Source organism: Megalobrama amblycephala, linkage group LG11, assembly GCF_018812025.1.
Source record: "Megalobrama amblycephala isolate DHTTF-2021 linkage group LG11, ASM1881202v1, whole genome shotgun sequence".
NCBI classification, from domain to species: Eukaryota; Metazoa; Chordata; class Actinopteri; order Cypriniformes; family Xenocyprididae; genus Megalobrama; species Megalobrama amblycephala.
This window is the reverse complement of record NC_063054.1, coordinates 33,998,086-34,004,359: the sequence shown is the minus strand read 5'-3', so window position 1 is coordinate 34,004,359 and position 6,274 is coordinate 33,998,086.

Below are 6,274 nucleotides of genomic sequence, written 5' to 3'. Positions count from 1 at the left end.
TCCGACAGGTGTATATAAATAGGAAGCAGATGCAATCGCACTCTGTCTTTCGCTTTGGAGCCAACAGTTGGTGTCCAACTTCAGACTTCAAAAGAGTGAAACTAAACAGCCTTGGAGATTCAGCGTCTGTTTGTGTTGGCGTTAAGGCACAACAGCGAGGTCGCGAGCTTCACGGGGAGCCTGAGCTAAGCTCTCAACTGCTGTTTTAACAGCAACTAAATTCCCATATAAAACGCAGTTGTATGTTGCGATTTGGGCCGGTTCCTCCCGGTGTGTTCGGGGAGTGGTGTACCCGAACACATTGCGTCACTCCCTGTGTGCTTCAGCACGAGAGAGCTGACTCTTCCCCTTCTAAAAGAGCTTCACAGACAGACACTGCATCTTTTTCAAGACGTCATTCTGTCTGTGCGTTTCTGGAGGCGGTCGTTTCCTATCCTCATTGACGGCCACAATCACTTTCTCTCATGTCTGCTTAGCGTGCTGAGACTGTGTTTGTGGGTGGTTCATATTCTCTTATGAGAATATGCCCACGTCGGCGCGTTGTTTGTCTCGCCTTTCTCGTAAGGGCTTGAGCGTTCAGCGCGCCGTGTGCCGTCAAGCTGCCGGCTGACAGCGCGCGTTGCCATGGCAACCCTGCGCGTTGTCTGGCGCTCTAGATGCACAGTCGAGACTCGAGCGCCTTAAATGAGGTGGAGTCCCCTCACTTATTCCCCGATCTAGTTTATTTTTCTGAATCAGAAAAATACTACTTTGGTTAATAAGCCTGGGTGACCAGAGGATCACAGTGGGGCAATACCCGCCGAGTCATTCTCCGTGGGCCCCCCACTCCTCTAGTGCATCGCAAACATGCTGTGACTATGTCCGTGGGTGGTTCATGTTTGGTACAACATGGCCACGTCGGCGCCCAGTGCGCCGTGTGTCGTCCAGTTGGACGGCCACGTTCACTGTCCAACATGGCTGGTAGCTTCTGCTTGGATTGCTGGTCCTTCTCATGAGGGACCTAGCGTCTTAGTCTGGGCTCCAGCAGAGGATCAGATGTCGACTGCTACATTGGAGAGAGTATTGTTGGGATCTGAACATGAAGATGATGCTGAGCGTCCCACAGTTGTGATGTGCTCATGCTGAATCAGATTCAGACTTGACAACCATGCTTTCCCGGGCCTCTGGGGGCGTTGTGTGACGCATACTCGCGGGAGGCGGTCCTGGGGATATGGTGACCTGAAGCTGAAGTAAACAGTTCTTTCCCCGGAGGAGGGAAAAGGTGGTCTGTTCCACCGCTGGTCTCCGGAGAGCCACGAATAGAACTGTTATCTGATCCTCCAGGTCCCAAGAGGGTGTGGCTGGTAGCGTGCAAGGCCCCGCCTTGCCGCTCTCAGCCCTCTCTCACTTCACCATCCAGGTTCCAGTGTGGTGGTTCAGGCCGCACCCCATGTGCCGTCTCCCATTCACACTGCTACCTCGCAGAGTCTGACCACACTCCGGGCCGCTTCCATGCCGTCCGAGTCGGGTCCCCGTACTCTGCTGGCGGCTGTCAGCGTGCGAGGCCCTGCCTTGTCACGCGCAGCCCCCCCTCACATCGCCAGCAGGTGGCAGTGTGATGGTGCAGGCCGCGCCCCGTGCGCCGTCTCCCATACGCACTGCTGCCTCGAAGAGTCTGACCACACTCCGGGCCGCTCCCATGCCGTCCGATTCGGGTCCCCGTACTCTGCCTCGCTGCCCCACCCCCGGTGCGTCTGTGGTGCCTTTGGTCCCGCTGGCTCGGTGTCTGGAAGCGTGGATAGCGCTCCCCAGCCCGTCCAGTTGGCTCATTTGTACCATCAGACTCGGCTATGCGATTCAGTTCGCCCGGCGTCCCCCGGTTTTCAGGGGTGTCCACTACACTCAGGTGTCACTGGACAATGCACCTGTTCTCCGGGCGGAGATTGCTGTCCTCCTGGCGAAGGATGCAATCGAGCCGGCCCCTCCAGCCGATATGAAGTCGGGGTTTTACAGCCCCTACTTCATTGTACCAAAAAGGGCGGTGGGCCACGGCCAATCCTGGATCTGCGCGTCCTGAGCCGGTACCTTCACAAGTTGCCGTTCAAGATGCTCACGCAGAAGCGCATTTTCGAATGCGTCCGTCCCCAGGATTGGTTTGCAGCAATCGACCTGAAGGACGCGTACTTTCATGTCTCGATTTTGCCTCGCCACAGATCCTTCCTACGGTTTGCGTTTGAGGGTCGAGCATATCAGTACAAAGTCCTACCCTTCGGGCTGGCCCTGTCACCCCGCGTCTTCACGAAGGTTGCGGAGGCGGCCATTGTTCCCCTCAAGGAATAAGGCGTTCGTATTCTCAACTATCTCGACGACTGGTTGATCCTGGCCAGCTCGCGAGATCAGTTGTGCGAACACAGGGACATGGTTCTAGCTCACCTCAGCCGGTTGGGTCTTCGGGTCAACTGGGACAAGAGCAAACTCACCCCCGGGCAGAGGATCTCTTATCTCGGTCTCGAGCTAGACTCGGTCGCCCGGACTGCGCGCCTCACCGAGGAGCGCGTCCAGTCGGTGTTGACCTGCCTGAGTACGCTCAAGCGCAGGACAGCGGCCCCACTGAAACTTTTTCAGAGGCTCCTGGGGCATATGGCATCTGCAGCCGCGGTCACGCCGCTCGGATTGCTCCATATGAGGCCGCTTCAACACTGGCTTCGCGGCCGGGTCCCGAGATGGGCGTGGCAGCGCGGTACGCTCCGTGTCCCCGTGACACCGAGCTGCCGTCGCACCCTCATCCGGTGGTCGGACCCCTCGTTCCTGCGGGCAGGAGTGCCCCTGGAACAGGTGTCCAGGCACGCTGTGGTCTCCACAGATGCCTCTGCCACCGGATGGGGGGCCACGTACAACGGGCATGCAGTTTCGGGTCTGTGGACGGGGCCTCAACTGTATTGGCATGTCATTTGCCTGGAGTTGCTAGCAGTACGTCTTGCACTGGGCCGCTTCAAGGAGCTGCTGTCAGACAAGCACGTACTGGTCCGCTCGGACAGCACTGCGGCCGTTGCGTACATCAACCGTCAAGGTGGTCTACGCTCCCGTCGCATGTCGCAACTCGCCCGCCATCTCTTGCTGTGGAGTCAGAAGCATCTGAGGTCCCTTCGGGCCACTCATGTCCCAGGTGTGCTCAACCGTGCAGCTGACGAGCTCTCACGGCAGCCTCCACTTGCGGGCGAGTGGCGGCTCCACCCCCAGGCGGTCCAGCGGATTTGGCAGCATTTCGGCGAGGCCCAGGTAGACCTGTTTGCCTCCCCAGAAACTGCCCACTGCCAGTGGTTCTATTCCCTGACCGGCGGCACGCTCGGCACGGATGCCCTGGCACACAGCTGGCCCCCAGCTATGCGTTTCCCCCAGTGAGCCTTCTCGCACAGCTCCTGTGCAAGGTCAGGGAGGACGGGGAGCAGGTCTTGTTAGTGGCGCCATACTGGCCCACTCGGACCTGGTTCTCGGACCTCATGCTCCTTGCGACAGCCCCTCCCTGGCCGATTCCTCTGAGGAAGGACCTCCTGACTCAGAGACGGGGCACCCTATGGCACCCGCGTCCCGACCTGTGGAACCTCCACGTGTGGTCCCTGGACGGGATGCGGAGGTTCTGAGTGATCTCCCGCAAGCGGTTGTAGACACCATCACTTCCGCTAGAGCTCCTTCCACGAGGAGCCTCTACGCGCTGAAGTGGAACCTATTCGTCGAATGGTGCGCCTCTCGCCGAGAGGACCCCCGATTATGCTCGGTCAGATCCGTGCTTTCCTTCCTGCAAGAAGGGTTGGAGCGAAGGCTGTCTCCCTCCACCCTGAAGGTGTATGTTGCCGCTATCGCTGCACATCACCATGCAGTTGAGGGTAAGTCCCTGGGGAAACACGATCTGATCGTCAGGTTCCTGAGGGGGGCGAGGAGACTGAATCCTTCTCGCCCTTCCTCCATACCCTCTTGGGATCTGACCCTGGTTCTTACATCTCTCCGGGGTCAGCCCTTCGAACCTTTGCAATCAGTCGAGTTAAAAGCACTGTCTCTCAAGACCGTCCTCCTGGTTGCATTGGCTTCTCTGAAGAGGGTAGGGGATCTGCACGCATTTTCGGTCGACGAATCGTGCCTAGAGTTCGGGCCCGGCGACTCTCACGTCATCCTGAGACCCCGGCCCGGATATGTGCCCAAGGTTCCTACCACTCCCTTCAGAGATCAGGTAGTGAACCTGCAAGCGCTGCCTTCGGAGGAGGCAGACCCAGCCCTAGCTTTGCTCTGTCCCGTCCACGCTCTGCGTGTGCACGTAGACAGAACGCGAAGCTTCAGGACCTCAGACCAGCTCTTTGTCTGTTACGGAGGCCAGCAGAAGGGAAAGGCTGTCTCCAAGCAGAGGATGGCCCACTGGATAGTGGATGCCATCGCCTTGGCGAACGAATCCCAAGGCGTGCCTTGTCCGCTTGGGTTGAGAGCCCACTCCACCAGAGGAGTGGCCTCTTCCTGGGCGTTGGCTCATGGAGCCTCGCTGACAGATATCTGTAGAGCTGCGGGCTGGGCGACACCTAACACGTTCGCTAGATTCTATAGCCTACGTGTAGAGCCGGTATCTTCCGGTGTACTCACTTCCACTAGCCGGTAGACGCGTTGAACCCGCTCTAAGTGTCGGCTTGCAATGCCATTCCCGCCCCCTGGGCCGGATACGTGCATCTATTGACTCCAGTCGTGTTCCCCACTTGGCGAACCCTGTCGAGTTCCTCCGCCTCCCCCTTCGGCTCAGACATTGCGGAGTGTCTGATGCCAGGCCAACATCCGTCCCTGACGTTGTCTGTTGGCTGGGTTCCATATGTCGTGACTCCTCTACGTGAGCGGTCCCATATGTGTAATTGTCCACGGTTTAAAACTCCCTACGGCGAAAGCCCTTAGCAGAGCCAGCTCTGCTGTCACCTGTCAGATGAGTTTCCCCCTACCCAGGTGGAGCCATCCCAGGGACTCCATATGCGTACTGCCCCCCGGGCCAGTCCATATGTGTATTCTCCACGTAAACTCCTCCCCCATTGGGTAGGTAGTGGCCTCCACAGCGTCCCCTACGGGTTCGCTTCCCCAGTGTAGTCTAGTTTACTTAGTGGGTATGTCGGAACAGCAGTAGACTCTCTCGGCGTAAGCTCGCCCCCTTCACCGTCCCAATTGGTGCGACGGGTGGCTAGAGCTTGCACTGGGCACTGGAAGGGGTTTTGTAACTGTGGCGCTTTATTTGGGATCCCAATTCGTCGGTCACTACTGACGTACGTTGAACGTGACCGACTGAAAGGGAACGTCTCGGTTACGTATGTAACCCTCGTTCCCTGAAGGAGGGAACGGAGACGTACGCCCCGTCGCCACAGTTTCTGTACCCTCGCTGTTGTGCGGACACCAGTTGTCTCCTCAGCGAAAAACAGAGTGCGATTGCATCTGCTTCCTATTTATATACACCTGTCGGAGGCGGTGCGCATTATGCAAATATCGCACGCCAATTCCATTGGCTTGTTTTAGTTCACTCGAAGCTGATAGGGCTCTCTAGCGATATCCCAATTCGTCAGTCACTACTGACGTACGTCGAACGTGACCGACTGAAAGGGAACGAGGGTTACATACGTAACCGAGACGTTTTTTTTAGAAAATGACTGATTGTTTCGCTAGGCAAGACTCTTATTCCTCATCTGGGATTGTGTAGAGCTCTTTGAAGCTTTACTGAAACTGCAGTTTGGACCTTCAACCTTTTGAACCCTGGTGAAGTCCACTATATGGAGAAAATCCTGGAATGTTTTCCTCAAAAACCTTAATTTTTTTTTTGACTGAAGAAAGAAAGACATAAACATCTCAGATGACATGGGGGTGAGTAAATTATCAGGAAATTTTAATTCTGAAGTGAACTAATCCTTTAAACTGATCTACAGAAGAAAGAAAGTCATACAGGTCTGGAACGTGAGTAAATAATGATTGGATTTTCATTACTGGGTGAACTATTAGAATGATGTTTCATTTGTCTTGAAATCTACTTGAGTGTACTTAGCATGGTGAAACAACAGACTGTATGATATTTCAACGAAATGCCCTTTTTATAAAGCCATCACATAACACCTAATCCCCTCACTACAGTTGCACAAAGTAATGCACTATGCCATACATAGTGATGATATGTATCTGTATTGCAGCTTGTGGACACAAAAGTTCATTTAAAAGTAAATGGACCACTTCATGTGCCTTTGAAGTCAGCATGAAATGGAACTTAAGATAGTCTTTTCATCCCTATGTA